This window comes from Fukomys damarensis, unplaced genomic scaffold (assembly GCF_012274545.1).
Source record: "Fukomys damarensis isolate Sample0158 unplaced genomic scaffold, DMR_v1.0_HiC HiC_scaffold_37, whole genome shotgun sequence".
Lineage (NCBI taxonomy): Eukaryota > Metazoa > Chordata > Mammalia > Rodentia > Bathyergidae > Fukomys > Fukomys damarensis.
Genome location: NW_022900949.1, coordinates 34,834,977 through 34,857,166, shown reverse-complemented (window position 1 = coordinate 34,857,166; position 22,190 = coordinate 34,834,977). Strand labels below are relative to the sequence as shown.

The window sequence follows — 22,190 nt, the reverse complement described above, 5'->3', positions numbered from 1 at the left end:
CGGTACTGAATCTCTCTTCTATCTCATCAAATTCCCCTTCTTGGGATTCAGGTCTGATGAGGACCTAGTCGTCCTTTATTTCCCACCCTCCACAACATCCATCTTCACTGTCCTGTGTGTGTACAGCGTTCTTTCCTGGCCCCAGAATTTGCCCCATATTCCCCTTACATGGAATACTCTTCCCTCCCCTTTCCCACCCCTGAGTTCTGCACAAGAGTCTAGACATGTTCTTGTCTCTCGTGACACTGAGCTCAATATACATAGTTCACTATTTAAACCATCACCTGACAGTTTCATATACATTAGTTTTATCTTCCCTGAGTTTTAAATCCTTGAGACAAGAATGTTTTCTCTATCCCTAGGAAAGTCCTGTGCCTATAACAAGCACAAATAACTATTTCTTTGCTAATCATTTTCATTTTGAGAACAACAAAATGAGAAAATTTTGTATCAAATCCAGTCCTTCACTAAAAGCTAGACTAGTGTGGCAATTGTCCAAGATAATAATCTATAAGGGACATTAAATTATTCCAGGGGTATCAAAAACATTTGTAGAGAAAGAACAAAATGGAAATAATTAATGTACCAAAATTTTTCTCAGGAAGGGCATTTTTTGTGATCAAAAACAAAATGCTGATTAAACCCTCCAAGGGACATCCATGTCCTGAGTACACAAAATGGGCCACACTTCCTTCCAATGCCACAAAGCCCAGGGAGCCACCAGGCTGCCACAGAGAAGCCACAAGCAGTCCCCCTGTTTTCCTCATAAGCTCAAGGTCTCCTCTAAAACTTTTCTTAGAAACTCTTTTACAACTACCATAACACAAAGGCTTGAATTTTTCACTTTCCTTGAACATCCCTATGTCACTGTCCTTTATCTCCAAAGAGCATGGATTAATTTCCCTTACCTATGTATTTACGCAAGTAGATTAAAAATTATATTTAAAAAACAATGGATCATAAAGAAAGAATATGGAACAATGACAACTGGAAAAGGGGGATAATAGTATTCATGAAAAATGAACAAGTAATGGCCAGGTGTGGTGGCGTACCCCTGTAATCCCAGCACTCGGGAGGCTGAGGCAGGAGGATCGCCGTGAGTTCAAGATCAGCCTGAGCTACATAGTTTCAGGTCAGTCTCAACTACATAGTGAGATCCTATCTCAAAAAGCAAAATGAACAAACAAAAAAAAAATGAACAAGTGAGTGATACACTATTTACTGCCTACCCTCCAATTTATCCCTGTGTACAACATACACAATGTACCTAATCCTACACTTCCCTCAAAATGATCCTAAATGTTTCTTGGAAAAAGCAAAGGTAAAGAGATTTGGTGGCAGAAAAATCTAAATTGTTTATCTCCTCTTTTCTTGGCTACCTTAACTTTTTCACATAACAAATGGGGTGTTTGTTAGACCCAGAATGTATACGCGTGTCTCTTCTAAGCCTTGAAGCAATACACACATATCAATTTGTTTATAGATAAAATTAACATGCCAGGTCTCTTTCTGTGGGTGGCCTTTGGCTCTAGCTAGGAATCCCTTGTTGAAGTGACGGTGTTTAACTGTCTTGAGACAACTCTGGTTTCTGATTGAATAATTTCTCTCCAACAAAGTGTATTTTATGTGACAGTCACATTAGGCTGTTATAACCATCGTCTATTTTCAACCATAATACCTCTAAGAAATAATGGTGGTATACTGACCAGTGCATAACCCTTCTTCATTATGAGTAACATCAGAGAGTATACCTTTCACACATTTTTGCTTTATTCAACAACTTTCGGTATGGATGACATTCTTTTAACGTTAGGCAGAATTAATTAGAGAAACTGTTTTTAAAGCAGCAACACATCTTGCTTTTAAAAAAAATAATGTATCTTTCAACAGTTCATTTTTCACGAATACAATTATCCCTTCTTTGCAGTTGTCACTGTTCCATGTTCTTTCTTTACGAGCCTCTATTTTTTAAATATAAATTTTAACACACTGTGTAAATGTGAACAGCTGTAGAGCTTGTAGTCCAAGAAAGACCATTCATGTCCTCCAGCCAAACTGCAAATGCCATGATTGGAAAATCTATTACTTTTGAGTTCACCATAGTGAGAAGACACACTAATCCAAGAAAGAAGATTCTACTCTTCACAGATGTAAGCTTTCTAGGCAAGCCAGTGTCTCATTCCTAGTTGAAATTGGGTGACAGCAAGCAACGGGTTTTATGGTCCTTGGAATGGTCATTAACAAGTGCTTTTTGTGCTTTCCTACTTCCCTGTAGAGGTTTTTCAGCAGAGCAGTGAAAGTTATGGACTTTGAAATCAAAGTGAAAGTCAAGTCGTGCCTCTGCCTACTTACTGCTGTCTAATTTGAATATTCTAATTAACCTCTTGGGTATGATAATTAACTCTAGAGATTTCAGCTTTCCTACCTGCAAAATGGGACTAACAATCAACCCATAAAAATATTTCTATAAAAAGCTTACCTGATACCTGGCATGCAGTAAGTACAGTCCACTCTGTATCCTTGGGTCCCACAACCACAGATTCGACCAACTGCAGCCCAAAAATACTTGAAAAAATTGCATCTATACTGAATATGGACTGATGTTTTTACTGTTATTAATCCGAAACAACACTGTATAATATCAGTTGTTTACAGAGAATTTACGTGATGTTAGGTACTATAAGGAATGCGAGACAATTTAGAGCAAATGAGAGGATTGCATAGTATACAAATTCTATTTTTTATAAGGGACTTGAGCATCCTCAGACCTTGGTATCTGCAGGAGGTCTTAGAACCAATTCCTCAAGGATACCACTGCCCTCTGTAAATGTCAGCTGATGGTGTTGTTAATTTTAGATCTCCCTAACTTCAAAATTTCTTTTGTAAATTAATTTATGCCTTCCATAAGATTCCCTGTATATATACCATATTGTTTAAAGCCTGTGGCAGATGCTCCTACCAGAGTGCATGCCCATCCTGGGCCAATTCCAGAAGCCTATTATTGAGCCATTAACCAACCATGGCAAGGGTCATGTTATGTGAGCGGTTTAGAAAGGGACAATACTCAAAAGAAATTGAGCCACAGGTTCTTCAATTCAGGAGACACCGGATTCTCTAAGCCTATCTTGGCCTGTATTTTTCTCTTTTCTCAGAGTCACTCTATACCTCTTTAACAGTCTTCATTCCTTTGTACATAGTGTAAAGTATGTATAGTTTAGAGATTTGTTATTCATTTAACCCAGAGTAAACCAAAACATGACATAGGCACCAAAGTAAACCTAAAATTACTCCACAAATGAGGCTCTGATGGTTAAGTATAATTGTCAATTTAATTAGCTTGGGAATCACCTAGAGGGTTGATAAAGCACACTTCTGCATGTATCTGGGTGTGTCATGAAGACTACTATATATGGGTACTACATGTGGTTCCCAGCCTGTTTCTCTCCAGAGCTCTTCCTTTCCTCAGCTTCTCAGCTGCCACAAACTAAGCTTCTTTGCTCTATCACAGGCCTCTATGGGGATATTCCTGCCTTGGATCCAGATGACCATGGGGTGAGACCACTGAAGCCATGAACAAAATAAACCATTTATTCCTTTAAATTCTAGGTGTCAGGTGTTTAGTCCTGATTAATACAGAAAATCTGTACCCCACAAATGGGGTTATTGTTGTGACTATATGTGACCACGTGGTTCAGAAGCCTTTAGAACTGGTTTGCAGATGGAGTTTGGAATTGCAGGCTAGAGAAAGTGTAAAATGCTGTGAGCAAAGCCTTATGGATGACTGGCAGGGACATAGAAGACAAGAAAGCTAATAGGAATGCAGAGAGTAAGTCCAAGCTTATGAGGTTTCAGTTGGTAACAAGGACTTCAATAGAAGTTGGACTAAAGGCATGAGGTGTGTTACACTCAAGCAGAAAATTTGTCTACATTTTCTCTATCTCCCTAAACATTGTGGGAAGCTAATTTTAAGGGTGGTGGACTAGTTGGTCTGGCACAGATTTCAGGGCAACCTAATGTTCAGACTATTGCATAGGTACAGCTGGCTGCTTTTAGCCAAATTTATAGTGAGAATCAGAGGGAAAAGGAGAGCAAGAAAATTACTTAGATATTGGCACCAAAGGAATCATGTGTAAAATTGAGGCCAAAGGAAATATGGTTGCTGAAGAGAGTAGCACCATTAAAAAGAAACCAAGTACTTTGTACAAGGATGAGAAGAATGATTCCTTGATAGCATCTCAGAAATCAACAAAAAGTACAAAAGTGTCAACATTTTATTTGGAAAGAGAGTCCCTAGAACCACTGTCTAAAAAAGGGGTTATGCAATAGTTCAACGGGGTTCATTTTGCTGTGCTTAGCCATCTAGGCACTCAAAGTCAGCTGCATCCATGGTTCAAGGGGGCCTGGCTACTGGTTGCATTGGAGACAGATCTTGTGGCGTCATCCACCTGATATTGGTTTTACTGGCATGCAGAATGCAGGAATTTTGGGGTAAAGCAAACCAAATTGGTTGCCAAGAAAATCAAGTCCGATCGTTAGGTTCAATGTTGACCTTATGGGGAAATTTGATTCAGTTTGCAACCAGAATCATGGAAAGAATTAAGTTCATGAACCGAAGTACCACTAAGTTTGAAGATTAAATATGCTTTAAGGAGATGTGTTTGGGTGTCAAGTTGAAAATGAATGGGATGTGATAATTAAGCTTGTCAGTGTAATTGGCTTGGGAGCTACCTGAGAGCACAGAACACTTCGGAATGCGTACGTGTGGGGCATGGGTGCCATGATCTTGCATGCAGTATATAGTCCCTGATTTCTTTCTCTCTGGCAGTGTTCCCCTGCTTGGCTTCCTGTCCACCATGAACAAAGCATCTTTGTTCCACCATGCCCTTCCACTGTGATATTCCTTCTTTGGAGCCAGTCAACCACACACTGAAACTTTTGAGATTATGAGTCAAATACATCATTTCATCCTTAAGTTGTGTGTGTTGGGTATTTTGCCCCAGCAATCAGAAAGCCGAGGAAATGCCAAGGCTGAGGTTAATTTTCAGGCTTCCTCTGCTTTGTGTTTCCTACTAATGCTACTGGATATAGGGAATGGGTTCTAATAATGGAGGCCAGGGCTAAAAGTATGGAACATGGAGAAAAAAAACCTGGGAGTTGGCATTGAGATGTGGATTGCCTGGTGCATGGTACCAGGGGCATCTAGCAGTCAGTAAATTATTCTGTCATATAAATCAGTCTCGTCTCAGTCTTCTCTGGACTATTTTCTTTCTTTCTTTCTTTCTTTCTTTCTTTCTTTCTTTCTTTCTTTCTTTCCAGGGGGTGATGCCAGGGATCAAACTCAGGCCCTTGAGTTTGCAAGCAGGTGGCAGAACCACTGAGTCAAATCCCCAGCCCCTCTAGATTACTTTCTTATCCTAGGAGGCCAAGGTCAACAAATGGGCCTCAGAAATGGCAACAACTAGACAGAGGAAGAAGAGAAATGATAAGTTTTTGTCAATCAACCTGTGAATAGAACCACAGACTTGTAGTGTGTGAAAAGATACTCTGATATAAAAGAGCAGAAAGGGAGCTTCCTGGCCTCTATCTTCCTCTCTCATCATGTGAACTCTCCTTTTGCAAAGGCCTCTGCCAAGATGTTATCAGTCATGTTGTGACTCAGCTAAGGAGACTCACAGGAGGCCAACAGGATGAGACCACTCAATCTTGGGCACTCCAAATTGGGAGGTAAATGGCCTCTTTTCTTTCAAAGTACCTCGTGTCAAATATTTTGTTATAAGCAACATAAAATTGATGAATACAAGACTAACGCCATCATTGTCTTCTTAAACCTCTCTCTTCTTATTCTCTAGTATTATCCTAAAAATTCTTTCCAAAATCTGGGCATCTCTTGCTTCCTGTCCTGTCTTCCTCAGACTTTCAGTATTTGTCAACACCATAAATTTTCAGTTACTATTTCATAATAATTTTTCAGTGTTCCCCTTCTTTATTTTTATTACTACTGTTCTTTCCAGACCTTTAACCTTCCAGCGACTATGTTAAACAATTAAGTGTCTTCAACATATATTCTGTGGCTCTATTTTACTCCCTTTAATTTTACTGTGAACGTTTCCAGCTACCAATATACAATTTGACTGCCCAAAAATTCCACACAAATCGACCTTTAAAATATTCCATAGACCCAGCTCCATTCTGTAAGTAGAGACTATGTGACCTTGGACCCGGGCCTTCAGCATTTTTTAGCAGCAGAATTTCATTTTGCTATTTCATAGATGGCTCCCACCCAGAACACACTTTATAAAATAGAAAGTTCTAAGTAGATCAATAAAAAAATTTGCAAAAACTTTAAAGTGGAGGAGTCAAGTAGCAGCTGTGGGCTTATCAAATTCAGCATCTAAATTTATTTGTTGCACTTTATTGAAAAAAAATCCTGATTCCAACTGATATGAAGTTGCAAAGGGCATAAATTTTGTATTAGCTTTCTCGGCAAACTCATATGGCTTTCAGAATGCAGACAAAATAGTAATATGAGTTCTATTCCAGACCGGAATGAAATTAGTAAACTGTGTCACAGAAGAACACAGAAGTGATATTTACCGTATTATGGTGTAGCAAATAACAATATAAGTGTACACTTTCTGTTATGTTTTTTAATGATTCAAATAGATTTTAAATAAAATTCCATTCAGAATTCCTGAAGTGCTTGCAAGTCACCCAAGAGTTTCATTAGACACAACTCGATAATTATTCCCTTAGAAAACTCTATTTGTTGTTGTTGTTGTTGCTTTGGTTTTTTGAGACAGGGCCTCACTATGTAGTTGAGATTGACCTGGAACTCACTATGTAGCCCAGGCTGGTCTCAAACTCACAATGATCCTCCTGCCTCAGCCTCCCAAGTGCTGGGATTACAGGTGTGCGCCACCACGCCCGGCTTGAAAACTCTATTTTTTATTAGTACATGTTTGCTGCAGTACATAATGACTACACTCATTGTGGGGAGTTGGGACATGTACATAACTCACCTTAGTTCTTTTTACACAGCTTTCCTCTCTCCCTCCCTCCATTCTCCATGTCTTGGTCTCCTTCCCATCTGAAAAAGATCTCTCCTTACTTCCTATTATCTATCTTTCACTTGGCTCTTTAATTTATTTATACTTTGGATTTCTCATAGAAGAGAACCTATGTGATATTTAAGCTTGTGTGCCTGACTTATTCACTTAGCATTACGGTCTCAAGGTGCATCCATTCTCCTGCAGATGACTCAAATTTATCCTTCTTTACAGCAGAGTAGGACTACATTGTGCATAAATACCACATTGTTTTCCATTCATCTGCTGAGAGATGTATAGGCTGCTTCCAAAATTTAGCTATTATGAGTTGTGCCGCTATAAACATGAGTATGTGGGCCAGGGATTTAGCTCAGTGGTTCTACCACCGGCCTTGCAAGTGCAAGGACCTGAGTTCGATCCCCGGTACAAAAAAAAAAAAATCAGTACACATGGATCATTATTATAATGTGGTATTTTTAACTCTTTTGGGAAGATATCTAGAAGGGGAATAGCTGGGTCAAATAGAGTTTCTAGTTATAGTTTTCTTTTGTTCTTGTTTTGTTTTGTTTTCTGGGATGTTGGTTTTAGTTTTTCTTTTTTCTTTTTTGTTTTTTGTATCAGGGATCAAACTTGGGAACTTGCAATTGTGAGGCAGGCAGCGGAACCCCTGAGCTAAATCCCAAGCCCTAGTTGTAGTTTTTTGAGGAATCGCCATACTGATTTCCATAGCAGCTGTACTACTTTACACTCCCACCAACCGTGCAGAAGGGCTCCTTTTTCCCTACAGCCTCACCAGCATTTGTTATTATTTGGCTTGAGGCCAGGGATTTAGCTCAGTGGAACCAGGGCTCACAAGCTCAAGGTCCTGAGTTTGATTCCCAGTACAATAAAAAAAAAGAAAAAGAAAAACAGAAAACCTGTGTTATTATTTGATTTCTTGAAGATAGTCAATATTTTTTGGAGTAAGGTGGAATCTCGGTGTTGTTTTAATTTGCATTTCTCTAATGGCCAGCAATGTTGAACTTTTTTCACATATTTATTGATCATTTTTACTTCTGAGAAGTGTCTTTTCATTTCACTTGCTCATTTTTGATTAGGTCTTTTATTTTAGAGAGAATCTAATTTTTTGAGTTCTTTATATAGTCTGAGGTGTAACTGTCAAAAAAAATTTTTTTCCCATTCTTAATTTGTCTCTTCTTTCTGTTTCTTTTGCTGTGTGGAAGGATTTTAATTTGATACTATCCCGTTTGTTGATTCTTGGCGCTATTTCTTATGCAATTGGAATTCTCTTCATAAAGTCCTTGTCTATGCCTGTGACTTCAAGGTTTTTGCCTGTGTTATGAAAATTTTTTTTTTTTTTTTTTTTTTTTTTTTTTTTTTTTTTTTTTTTGGTAGAGAATCAAACGTGGGACCTCGCACTCACAAGGCAGGTGGCAGAACCACTGAGCTAAATCCCTGGCCCAAAAATGTTCTTTTCTAATACTAACTCTTTTTTAACCTCCAGCTCAGCAGAAGATTTTCTGACCAACTCCAACACACCTTTGCAGTCTTTTCTCTGCATGGGCTTTCTGCCCAAATCCAGCTGTCTGACTAGAGGGCAAGATCATGGTTCTCCTGCCTCGATGTCTTGGGAATCAGTTCAGCTCCCACCACCACGCCAAAGGCTGTCCCTAACCAGTCCACCCACAATGATCTCCATCTCATCCAAACGCAGCCTACAGTGGTGCTTACTATGGCTCATAATCGTTAAATACTGTGTGCCTATCACTGGGCTGCATAAATGGCAGACAGCCAAGAAACCCTGGAAGGGATGAAGGGAGCCCTTTCTGCGCAGTGCTGAGAAGAAGGAAGAGGACGGGGTCCCCGCAAGTGTGTGGGCTTGAGGAATCCTTTAGTGTGTAAACAATTGGAGTTGAAAGAAGAGGAATGACTTGTGACTGAACTCAGAGGTTAGGTCCCCCATTCCGGCCCTCCACTAGGACCCGCCCAGCCTGTGAGTCATTTATTAAAGTTCTTAAGGAAGAGAAAGTTCCTGTTTTGTCATAATCTATGAATTATTTTACTCCACAAAGGAACACTTATTTACTGAAAACCCTATTGATTAGATTATTTGGTAATTTTACAATTTACTTATAGATATTAAGATTTTCATTAGCCTATCTTTTTTGTCTTGGCACAGAACCATTAGGAAATGCCTTCTAAGCAATCTTCATAGAGTTCACAGATCGCCATCGCAATCCTATGCGTAGACCCATTGTACAGATGTAACTGTGGTTTAAAGACATCTGATCACTTGACGTAGGCCATGTAAGCAATTATTCGGTAAAGGCAACACGTTAAGCTATGGGAGCTCTGCACCTCGTGCATTGGAATCAGCTGGGTTGCTTGTTTAAAATGCAGGCTACTAAAGCCTCTGTGGACTTACAGAAGAACCTCATGATTAACACAGGAATCTGTTTCTTGCAAGCACCTCAACTGTCTTTAACCTTGGACAGCCACCAACTTAGCAGGTGATAAGTTATAAGGCAGTCAGAAGTGTTTGCAGCTATACTTGAGGAAGTAAAGGAGTCTTGAGGCAAGATGTTGATGTGCCTGCAGCACAGAGGCTGAGTGGCCGAGACTCCGAACTGTTGCAATTTTGTGATTAGAAGAACACATTCCACCAACCAACTGTAACTTTCCAGTAGAATGTTTCTGCCTCCTCGTCTATAAAATAAAAAAGAATTGCCTCAGATGATCCTCTTCAACCTTCCATCCCACACACCCCTTGATCTCATGGCTCCTAGTTTCTTATCCTTATTCCAACCCCAAATTAGTTAAATACCCAGAAGAGTGAGGAATGGAGCACTACACACAGAAGACCTTTTCCTTTAGTAACCAACCTCTTCCACAGCTTCCCCTAAACGTTCCATAGAAACAGAAGGGCTTTCTTTCCTCCTTCAGTAATCGCTGAATAGAGAAGAAAAGCAAAATGAAAAAATAAATAAGCTTAAAGGGCAAAAATAGCAAACAGATATTACCACCAGCTATATTTTACCTTGGTGCATTTATATTTCTGCCACTACTCTCAGAAGCCTTCAGGGAAGGTGTGTATTTTGGACAAATTTTATAATAAAGATTGTAAATAAATCCTAAATGCTGCTAGACCTGGAAGTAGATCATTAAACTTTTATAGAATCGACATAAGCTTGGGATCTGACAAATCTCATTTTAAATGCTGAATGTGGCAGCTTCCCAGAACAGGACAAAGCCAATAGTCTGCATTTAATCTTTATTAAGGCCTCGCAAACAATATACTTTTTAATCATATTTAGAGTCACAGTCACTTTTTTGCAAATACTGCATCACCAGAATTTGAAGCATAGGATTTCACATCTTGACATAATGCGTAAGTACAAAGAATATAATAATAACTCAAGATTCTTTGTGCCCAATGTAATAACTGCACTGGATTCTCAAGAGACACCTAGTGTTTTATCCGTGCAAACACCAGCAATCTAACCCAATGCCACCTCTCCCACTCCTCCCCTCTCTCCCTAGGGCAAGAAATGTTCATTCTCTTCCTGAGAGATCATCTCTTCCAGTAAGTGTGCTGTTCTCTGTGTGTGTCCTGCCCTCGGTGACACCTCATCCCATGAAAAATGACTTACAGATTTTTCATCTTTTGAAACCATTATCACTGACCAGCAGCTCCTGTAAAGAGAAGATGGATTGGATTAGGAATCCCAACCCCGCTGCAAAACCTATTACTAAAGGAACGCGCGTCTCTTCTTCCTTTCCTCCCGCCAACGGCCGAGTTCCCGGCTGGGAGGCCCAGCGTCGGAACTCGGGTATCCTGCCTGGGCCAACGCTGGCTACAAGGCCAAGCCACCCGCCAAGTCCTGCTGCCACCACTCTGGCTGGGAATTCTGCAGAGGCGCTTCTTCCTCTCCTCTCCCAAGGCCTCCGGGCCCCAGGGCTGCATCTACCACTTCCAGTGGGCCTGATTCGGGCGGTCTTGTCCGGGAGCACCAAGGTCCGCAGTCAGAAGTGAAGCAGTTAAAGCAGCCGAGGCATGTTTACTAAGCCATTTGAAGTTGATAGCCCACCCGGCCCGGCTTTTTTCTCTATCTTCCTAAACCGCAGTGAATTGATGGAATGACCCGGACTTGATCTTCGGGGCAATATGTCTGATGGCGCTGCTGGATTGATAAATTGATTCAAAACTATTACCATGGTGAAAAAGCAATAAGGTCATAAAAATTGCATCAGCTGGCTAAGTAAATCCTGGCATTTCATGACAAGTAATGCAGAAGAATCGCAAGAGGATCTGGGCATGAGGCTGAATGAGTGAGGGAGAAATGACTTTGAAGAGCTCATCATCTCCGATCTATTCTTCCTGCCAGCGATCCATGCCTTCGCATAGCGCCACTTCATTATGGGGAAATAACTGTACACTTCTAGCATATTCCCGGCCTCCCTGGCGGCCCCTGGAGGACCCTTAGCTGGTTAATACCTCATCACGGGCTTCATTGAACACTTTAATCTGCACTTGTGTGATCAATAGAATCCTGGTGTAAATTAAAAGGACAATTTCATGTAATCAAGCCTGTTAATGCTCATTTTGAAAACCATTATTTGTGGAAGGCATTTAGAAGAAAATTACAAAGTGACAGGCTGATGCACTCGGAGATGATTTGAAAGCAGGCTTTTCTGTGCGACTGTACACCTGCTTGGGGAGCGGGATGGGCGTGTGCCTTAGCAAATGCAAGGAGAAGGGAGGGGAAGCCAGGCGGGCGAAGAGGAGCCCGGCGACCCAGCAGGAATGCGTGTATCCCCGGCCTGCCTGCCGCCTTCACGCAGGGAAGAAGAAAATGAAATTTTCCAATGTTCTATCTCTGTGGCAAATTCAATTACTGTGGGGACTTGTTCAAAGCGGTGTAACTTCCAAGAGGCAGAAATTGAAAACCTGGCAGCTAATGAAATGCCAAATGACTAGGAAGTTCAGACAGGGGCCGTCAGTCACGTCAAACACCTGGAGAAAAATAGCGACTCTCCCCACTGCTTTCCCAGAGCCACTCTCTCAATGGCCCCCTCTTTAAGAGCGGGGAAGCCTTCTTCCCCCAACATTGACTCCAGCTGGAATAATACGTTAACGGTCCCAGCTTCCGTGGGCCGCTCTGCCGGCCACACCGTGCCACGGTGCGTGACGACGCGTAGGAAGCAGAATGTAACCAGCGTGCCATCTTCTCCTCGCCCAGTCTGGGCAGGTGTGTTGCATAGAACTGTTTAATAGTCACTTACACAGCCTGCTCGCAAACGTCGTTTGTAAGTCTTTGGTAGATGACATATACGTGTATCTCATAGCATACGGCTTGGGAAGATTCCTAAGAATGTTAACAGAGCGCCTCCGCTCCTAAGATTCTGTCTAATTGGTCTAAAGTAAAACCCAGGCTTTATGTCCCATAAACTCCCTAGGTGATTCTATGCCCAGGCCCTTTCTGAGAAGCACTGGGCTGTCATACGGGCGTGAAAGCAGCTAAGCGTTGGCACGGATACCTGGGCCGTATAGCCGATGGATTCTCACCACCGCTGAACCTTGTGTATCGGGGACGTGATCCAGACAGCATTACATCCCTGCAACACCAGAGCCAGGAAACTGCAAGACCCAGAAGAAGAAGCCCGTGGGTGTGACAAACCAGGTCCGATGGAAAACCCTTCCTGTGTCACGGCGCAGCTAGGCCCGAGAGTCTGAAAATGCAACGTTCGGCTCCCCCCTGCCTCCGGGCTCCTCACAACACTCCACCAAGGAAAATCGTTTCCATTTGTCATGTGACAAACATTTCCAGTCAACTCTTATTGAGTTGATATCGGTTTATTCAGGGTAAGACGCATTTCAGACAGCCACTCTCTGGGCAACTGAATTTCCTATGGCTCTTTTATTAAAATTGTCAGATAATCTGAGCATAGCTTATTCAAAAGATGCTTGCTGTTATTTGATTTTATCAATGTTTCCATGTCAAATAAGCATCTTAATGTATTTACCATAATGTTTTCCTTTCTCTTTCCTAAAATAACAAAACGCCACCCTCTCCTCCCCTTTTGTTCTGACATTTTGAGGCCCATATGCTGCTTTCTGCTTCTTTGTTAGGGTCCTGAAACACCCCTACTCCCACCTAGCACTTTTAAATACTGCTTAATGTGATCTCTTAGACTTGGGTCACGTTTACCCTTTCTTGCAAGAGCTAATCACATCCCTGGGGACTGGGTCATTCGGTGACTCATGTTCAACCATTATTTGAGTCCTTACTATTTACTTCCAGAAGCATCCAGTACTTTTCATGACGGCTGAAAACATGAGTCAACACTGGATGTGATTTTGCTTCCCTCTGGACCTTCACAGAAATTAAATTCTAAAATTTGGATTTTATAAAATGTGTAATAAGACCTTGAGATTCATCAAGAGAGCCTTCACTATGGCAGATGTACTGGGTCTGCTCCTGTCTTTTATACCTTTCATGTCTCATGATCTGAGTAACCAGGGCAGCTAAAGGAACTAAGCAAGATATTGTGTTTGTGTCCTAGGATCTACCACACTCTCCAAATAGAATTTGCAAAAGGTTTCAAATGAAGTCATGAAGAGAATGAAGCAAGCTAAATCCATCCATGACGCAGGCAAGGCAACTAATGATATGGGCATCTTTTGTAAAAAGAATTCTTACTTTCTTCAATTGAAGTTTAAGATGTTTAAAGTTTGGAAGGGGAAAAAATATGGTCCTTTTGAGGAAACCAAATTAGTTAAGGTTTGCTTTTTAATGCTCCAAGAAGATGACCAACTTATTTGTTGACTAAATAAACATGGACCGGAAGAGAGAAACAGAGATGACTGAGGATTCAGAATCATCGCTGCTCAAGGGGAGGCTTGCAGAACTGGGAAGAGACACCCAAGGACCCAGGATCCCAGGAGCTTTCTCTTTTGAAGCCAACAACAAAGGAGATGTGCTGGGAATTTCCGGTGATGAAAACACTTGAAAGGATCTTGAGTGTGTGAAACAAAAGAGACTGTAGGAGTCTGCAACTCCTCTCCTAGATCTAAAGACAGTGAAGACCTGTGGATCAGGTCATTTCAAAGAAATCGGTAGGGCAAAGAGGACAGACTGCAAGAGCCTATGATGAGTCGTGTCATCTGGTGTTTCCTCTTCCTGGAACAATCTTGCCCACCACTCCCAGTGCCCTGCATCTGCTGCCTTTACACAGAAAGCACCATGGTTCTTCGTGGCTCTTTCCAAACACAACATCCTCCCAGAAACAGTCCTTGGCCCCGAGTCCTTCACAAGCTCACACGGCCCCCTGTGCCCAACCTCTGACTCCCAGCCATGGTTAATCCGTCTCCAAACTGATTCTAAATAATGAGATAGCACTCTGGGTCTATTTTATACCCTGTTTAGCCAAGCACCGTACCATACATAAAGCAGAGACTCGATACGTTTTTGTTGAATGAATAAAGTCTTTCAGAAACCAGAGCATGACGTACACAGGCCCAAGTTCTCATATACCTGCTTCTTAGGATTTTGAGGGGGAACACCGAATATTTAAGGACAGAAGGCTTTACTCCTCTGAGATGATTGTGGTCGATTTCATCTTACTCTACTTAATAATTTTGTATATGTCATTTCTTTCATGTAATAGGTTAAATGTAAAGCCTAATAAGCAATCAAAGCGTCTATTTTTAGTTTTTAAAACACCTATAGAAAACTATAATATATGCTAATAGGTTTTCACAGTAATTAAACCCCCCTTCTGAAGCACAAGGTCTCACCATTCGTGGTAATAGTTATCCAAATTATCCAGAATGAAATAATGGCAGTCGGAAGAGACTTAGATGTGTAAATCTAAAACGATAAAGTGACTTAGGTCCTGTTTTCCTCCCTTTTCTCATAAATCTTATCTAGGCACCAGGAGCTTCGCCGTAGAAGAAAAGTAAGGTCTTGTTCACATTTTCAGTGTTCTTTTATGCTTGTAAGCATGTTTCATTTATTTTTTAAGAACCACGCTGTGATAGCAAGCTGCCTAAAGAATACACGAAAAGCTTGTTAAAATGATTGTCACGGTTTCACTGTTTACCGATTCAAAAAAACACTGAATTCATTCATCGCATCCATTTTATTCATTGATAAATTTTTTTGAGACAGGATCTCACTATGTAGCCCTAGCTGGCATCAAACTCACAAGGATCCTCCTGCCTCAGTCTCCCTAGTCCTGAGATTACAGGTGTGCACCACTGCTCCTGGCCAATAAATTTTCTTTTCCTTTTGTTTTTTTCTTCTGTCCACCATCAAATTTTTCATAGTCTTTTTTCAATTAATTTTATTGGTACATTTAAGGTATACAATGTAATGACATTTATCATTGGAAATTTACAACTTTACATAATCCATCTTGATCTTATTTTTTCCCCATTCCCCTGCCCTCCCTTCAACCCCTCCACCCCTCCCTGTCTACAAAGACCTTGTTTCCATTTTTCTTCTCCTCATGTTACTTCCATTCCCTTCTTTCTTTTTCCCTACCCCTCCCACTTTCCCTTCCCCTTTGGACCTTTTTTTCCTAAATTTTCTTAATGTAGAATGTTTTTTAAGTGTTTCTCTAAAGACTCTTTGAAAAAGGCATAAGGAATGACTTTATTTTAATCTTTAGAAAAAGCAAAAATTGGGGATGTTTTGGTAGGAGAGCACCTGCCTCGCCTGCCTGAGGCTGTGGATTCAATCTTCAGCACAGCAAACATAAACAAACAAACTTAAAAAGTAACAGATAGTCCTCAACTTAAAGGCAGTTTCTTCCAAAGGTACATTTTTATGTCAACAGTTTGAAATCTAGAATACGTTTACCACAGCAAACAATATTAGACTACATTTATTAAACTAACATTGTGCCTAAAACTTCGTGGAAATTCTCCCACTATATAACGCAGTGTTCCAATGGGAACAGCTGTTCAGAATTTGTTGGCAGATGCTCTCGGTTGTTAGTTCAACTGTCCCTTTAATGCCCCTTCTCCCTTTCTACCCTGTACTAGGAAGAGGCAAATGCAAGACACTCTCTCAGCCTTTCTGCTGGGTCTGGGTCACTGTGTGACATTGTTCCTGATTATTGCAAGTACAAGTACAGTGGATATTTGGAGAACTTTTCTTTCTCAGAACAAAGAGGGACAAGAGGAAACCCCCCTCACTGTCAATTCTCCTTTCTAGCTTTGGATTCAGACATGATGCCTGGAGCTATGGCAACCTTTTGGGACCAAGAGACAGCAAGCACAATGTTGAAAATACCCACCAAGAATGGCAGGGCAGCAGGGTAAAAAGAGCTAGGATCTGTGATAACACTGAAGGGCGCAAATCAACACTAGAAACCAAAGCACTTCAGTCTTCTTTTTACATGTAGTGAATGACCATTACACAGTAGTGAGTGCTAGCCTTTCTGTTACATGCCACCAAAAGCATTCCTAAGCGAGGCAAATACCAATCTGGAGATCTGGAAGTACATGGCCCTGCTGTCACTGAATTGCGGATCCCTCCTTTCCTTCTGTCTCTACCTCATGGAATCAAGATTCCCAGAAGCTCTTTCCTTACCTGCAGCCTCAGATCTCTAGTGGTCTTCAAGTCAGGAAAAGGGCTGACCAAAAGGAGATTCCAAGTGGTGCCCCCCAAAATGTGGAGAAAAACCTGAAGCCCTGGGGATTTCTGCCAATGTGAGACACCTCGAGATCCATACCACCCCACAGAACACAGAATTAGTTTTAAGACTCCTTTGTTTTCTTTCTCACTTTGCAGGAAGTGACCCTCTCTGTTCTCTAACTGTATTTCTCATCTTCCTTAATCTATCCCCAAACACAATCCAGTCTGTTATGTTCCTTGGCTGTGCACAGAGTATACAGCTTTTTTTTGTTTTTTTTGAAGTTTACTAAGAATTTATACTGCTGACACTGCAAGAAAACAGATAGGGGAACTGTTTCCCATTTAGTGTAAAATAGAGCAGGCTTTCTATTTAGACAATTAGGCAAATGCAGATCAAGTGTCTTTATAAACACCATATGTTAGAAATCTATTAAATGTATCGCTGAGAATACTATGCACCCCTGTAAAATGTTTAAAGTATGTAAAAATGTTGATTAATTATAATGTTTCACATCCCTAAGTAAAGGTTCTTTGTATCACTTGTATTAAGAAAAAGTAGGAAATATACATGTGAAATTATAATCATCCTCAAAGACACACAAGATCATCACTCATTCTGAAAGGCCAGGTCCAGGGTGGCCCAACCTTAGACTCCTGGCATTGGTAGCCTGTGGAGCTACTTCCCTGGGAGTGTGGGCTGCTCCCTCCCCACACACTGTTGGCACTGGATCAGGGACAGATGGAGGGAGAGGCTCTAGGTATAGAAAGGATCGAATACAGCAAATTATCAGACACAATAAGTGATTCTCAGGCAGCCAAGGCTGAGAACCCCTGTGGGCAGAGGTAAGGCAGCAGGTCCTGCTGATCCTGGGAGGAAAGGGCAGGGGAAAGCTTGCCCTCGAGTGTAAGATGGCATGACCTTTCTGGAAAGCAAGAGGCCACATGTGTCCTTAAAAACCCTGACACTGTGCTGTTAGAAGTCCAGTTGGGTTTTTATCTACCAGGGCTCAAATTCAGTATGCTGAGGTGCATGGCTTGGCCTCTGATGCTAAAGTCCCCAGCTTCATTCCGAGACAAAATGCCACCTGATGCCATTTTTCCACAAGGGGCTTTTCCTCCCTCGCACACTGACATGCACGGGGAGAGTCAGGTACGCCTCCCACTCCTTCCCTTACTTTGCTGCAGCTTGTTTAGCCGAGCGCTCCCTTGTCAGGACTTGCACCTCGGCTGGACGCAGCTAGGCGGCTGCCTGGAGTGACACCCAGTGGTGACGAGGAGACCCGCGGCAGCAGTAAGCCCTTCCTGGACTCTCCCGCGAAGCCACCCTTCCGAAGCCTCCGCGTTCCCTGGAAGCGGAGTTTTTCCTTCCACAGCTCATCCATTTGTTACCATCTGATCCCATCTTTCACTGTGTGAGGATTTTTACTCACTAGCTGTTGATCTGACATCTAATCTATAGAAGCTGCTTAGAGAAAACCTATCATGAGCAAATGGTGATTTTTCTTTTAGTGAAATAGCAGGGCTGGGGATTTAGCTCAGCGGTTTCGCTACCTGCCTTGCAAGCTCAAGGGCCCGAGTTCGATCCCACTATACCAAAAAAGAATAGAAAGAAAAAAAAATATCAGGGTGGGAGATCTCGCCTTCAGCAGGAAACAGCAATATCAAGTATCTTCTGTCCCTACACGTTTCAACTCAAACCAGTCTTTGCAGGAAATCCTTTACCTAAGTTTTTTTTGTACCAGGGAATCGAACTCGGGACCTTGTGCTTCCCAGGCAGGCGGCAAAACTACTGAGCTAAAACCCCAGCCGTAGCTAAGAATTTTTTTATAGATAGGAGTCTAACCACGTATCACAGTGGAACGACATGTAGGTTCCCCCAACCCAACAAATGATCGGACAGGCACTTGGTACTTCTCAACATCAATCTAGTAATAAAGGAATCAACAGGATTCTAGAAAAAACAGCAAAGTAAATTGTGATTTAAAAAAAAAAAAAGGAGCCAGTGTACGTCCAAGGTCCCTGGTAATATTTTGCAAGTCATCTTTCCCTCATTTTCCAGCGTCTTTCTGGTGACCTTCATGGGGCCTCTTCTCCCTAGAGATCGAGTCCGCATCCATGTTTCCAAATACTTTCCTTGTAGCACCTCATCACACACTGTTATTTCTGGACAGCGAGTGAAATAAATAATGCCAAATTGACCAAAAAAGGTTAAATCATTACACACTGTCAGAAGTGAGGCAAGAGGACGGTTGTCAGTGGCAGACTTCATAATTCTCAGCCCTTGCAGGGTAAGCAGCAGTGACTTTCAATAAGGTAAAAGTATTTCTGAAATACAGAAATGGTATGTGTTATTCAAAATCCCTACATTAAGAATAGACCACAATTGGGAGGCTGAGGCAGGAGGATCGCCACGAGGTCAAAACCAGCCTGGGCTATATAGTGAGTTCAGGTTTGAACTACAATGGAAGACTCTGCCTTAAAAAAAAGAACAGTCCACAATGGAGTTGTGAGACTGTTTTGCCAGATCTCATTTTGAGCAATAGATCCATTTTTGCAATGCCACAGCTTTGGATCAAGTAGAATGTTGTCCTTTTGGATTAGAGTCACGGCCATAAATGGAGGTGGGTACTTGCTATTTCCATACCTCAGTCCCCATCCGCAAAACGTGGGCAACATTAGCTCCCTCCTGATCACACAGGTTGTTGGTCACGTGTGTGAACTGCCCACTGACACACTCTGTGTATGGTACCTGGCACCTGCTCCCTGAGGCAGCTCTTGTTATTAAAGGAAAACCTGAGGTGCTTAAGTCTCTAAAGAAATGGATCTGGAGCACGTGGCAGCGTTTCCCACTTATAAATGCAAACCTTTTCTAGCTCGGGAGCTGTCTCCTCTACTTTTTGAAAGATCGAGGATAAGAGGGGGAAATGCATAGGATCAACAAACAAAATAACTTTTTCTCTCTCCAACTTGAAGGAAAGATGCACACAACCACAAACGTAGTAGGTTTTTTGTTTGTTTGTTTGTTTGTTTTGTTTTGGTCCCACTATGTAGTTGAGACTGACTGGAACTCACTATGTAGCCCAGGCTGGTCTAGAACTCACAGCGATCCTCCTGCCTCAGCCTCCCAACTGCTGGGATTATAGGCGTGCACCTCCACACCCAGCTTCAGAAATGTAATAGTTTTGACCTCCCCTGAAACTATGTTCCACATAAGGAGCTGTGAGAATAAAAGTGTGCGTGTGGACAGAGAATGTCCCACTCCTCTGCATCTACACCAGGGTCTCTTACCAATGAGAACCGAAAGTCACACGATTCCATTAGCCCGGAGCTCTCAGGGTATTGATGAGGCTGTGGGAAGACTTGTCCTTTATGGTAAGCTACCTAGACATGTTTTCCTGATAGAGAAAGGCCTGTGGCATCCTCTGCATGCTTAAGTACGGTTAGAAATACCGGCAAGGGGAAGGAGGCCATTAACCCAGTTTTATCTTCGCCAAGGACTACATCACACGTCTGAGATCAATATGACGCACAAGACGCATAGGTGGTTGATAGAGAGTAAGTTATCTTCAGTGAATTAAGGCAGAAGCTGATGGAGTTGGGGCGGGGAGCAAGCACACTTCTGAGAGATTAAGCTGGAAACTTTTTTTCACGTAGTTTGACAAATCACCAAAGAAATGTTGCCTGCAGCCAAATCTGAGCCAGGTCCCATGCCCTGGGGGTTCATTTATTGTATTACCCAACTAAATAGATGAGGATTGCCACCTCTAAGTCTAACTTGAAAGATTTGTTAAAGGAACCTTCTCTTCATGAATGCACAGAAGCTGTTCATCACTGATTTCAAAGACATGTTGGCTACTACTTTTCCACTGTTCAGTGTGTGTAAGGAGGAACTTCATTTTACTGCAGACTTGGTCAAAAGTACTCAGGGCTGGATATTTAGCTCAGTGGCACCGTGCCTGCCTTGTTCGATCCCCGGTACCTCCCCCCCCAAAAAAAGTACTCAAAAAATTAGAAGTATTAATATATACTAGGGCACATTAATATGTATTATAGAGTATATAGTTATAAGCTACAATTATATAATATAGAATTATATTGTATGTAATATAATTTTAAATATAAGTTAAAACTGCATTTCATTTAAAAGGCTATTTAAGGGAACATTGACCTGAATCTTTGGGAAAGCAAAAAATGTTTTTTAATTCAATCATTCCCTCAATTAGCCTCTCTTGTGAATTTGCATTTGTGTTTTCTTAAAGCAGAATGCTTTTATTTTAATAGCTACAGATGCCCATGCCTATGTTCAGTACACACAATAATTGCATTACTTAGGTTTTCCTCAAGCTCCCTTATTTTGAAACATAAATAACTGGAAGAAAGTTCAGAATTTCTGAGAGGCACGGGTGAAACACTCGCTTCTGCGAGGAGAAACACAAAGTGGGTGAGGGTAGCCAGGGCTGTGCCTGGGGCGGTGTGGGGCGCACACACGCCTACTCCTCCCAGCCACGCCGAGTGGGACGCTGCAAACCAGAATGGAAAGGGATCGGAGCTCTCACAGACGGTCCTTTCCTGAGCAATTTAGAAACAGTCATGGGAATCTATGGCAAAAGCTTCATTTCCTTGCAGCCGGTGCAAGAAGTCAAAAAGGGAAATCTCACGTGTCCCTGGGACGCACACAGCCTTGGAGCTCCTTCCCTGAGGGAGCCGGAGAAAGTGCTTTCCCTCAGGGAGCATCTCACACGCACATGCGGATGTGTCCACGGTGTCCTCCAGTCCCGCTGACCTGGGTCACTCCCAGACTGGACTTTCTGAACACCAGGGACCCCGCGTTACCAAGGCGTGCGGGCCCAATCCAGTGCCTTTTGTGCCACCCATGAGCAGGAAAGCAGGTCACACAGAAGTAACAGCCTTCAGGATGCCAAATACTCCGTGATGTTTCCCATATCACAGAGCCGGAGGTGATGGCGGCCTCTCCCCCGTCTCCTGCGTCATCCTGGCTGACAGTAGGCAAACGGTCAGAAGAGTTCGTGCAACTGAGTTTTCCTGGGGGCACAGGAGGAGTTAGGGATTTGGCTGGTGAATGGAGATGGGAGAATTCCAACAGGATTTTGCTCGACTGTCTGGGGTGGCAGCTTAGCACGCATACCTGAATTAAGAATCGATTCAGACATATATTTTATCTTTAATACCGAGCCAGAAGCAGCATGAGGGAAAGGCACGGTGTTTCTTTATCTTTGGACCTTCCTGGTGCCCACCTATGTGGATTTCACTTAAAACAAAGATGTGTTTCACGTGTCCCCTCCTCTGAGGGACCCTTGCAGACTACCCCAGGCTAATGTTGTCCAGCTCCGGAGAGAGACAGGGCATTGCTATTTCTACTGCTCTGTCTGCTCAACGTAAAGCAGTAAATAGCAGCAATCTGTGTTTGTTCGATGAATCCGTGAAATAGCTTCTAAAATAGTTTTAAGAGAAAAACTGAAAATAATCCAAAATGTATAAA

General features: G+C 42.1%; 2 long non-coding RNA genes across 2 annotated transcripts; one reads left to right on the top strand and one right to left on the bottom strand.

Annotated features, from left to right (window-relative positions):
• Positions 1–9,690: 9,690 nt before the first annotated feature.
• LOC104857777 lies at positions 9,691–10,719 on the bottom strand. The gene is made up of 3 exons (XR_778967.1): positions 10,697–10,719; positions 9,929–9,995; positions 9,691–9,752 (listed from the first exon to the last, which is right to left on the bottom strand). It is a non-coding gene; the product is annotated as an uncharacterized LOC104857777 (long non-coding RNA).
• A 1,477-nt stretch (positions 10,720–12,196) lies between these two features.
• On the top strand, positions 12,197–14,599 carry LOC104857769. Its single transcript, XR_778961.1, has 3 exons — positions 12,197–12,295; positions 12,504–12,909; positions 13,611–14,599. It is a non-coding gene; the product is annotated as an uncharacterized LOC104857769 (long non-coding RNA).
• The last annotated feature ends 7,591 nt before the right edge of the window (positions 14,600–22,190 follow it).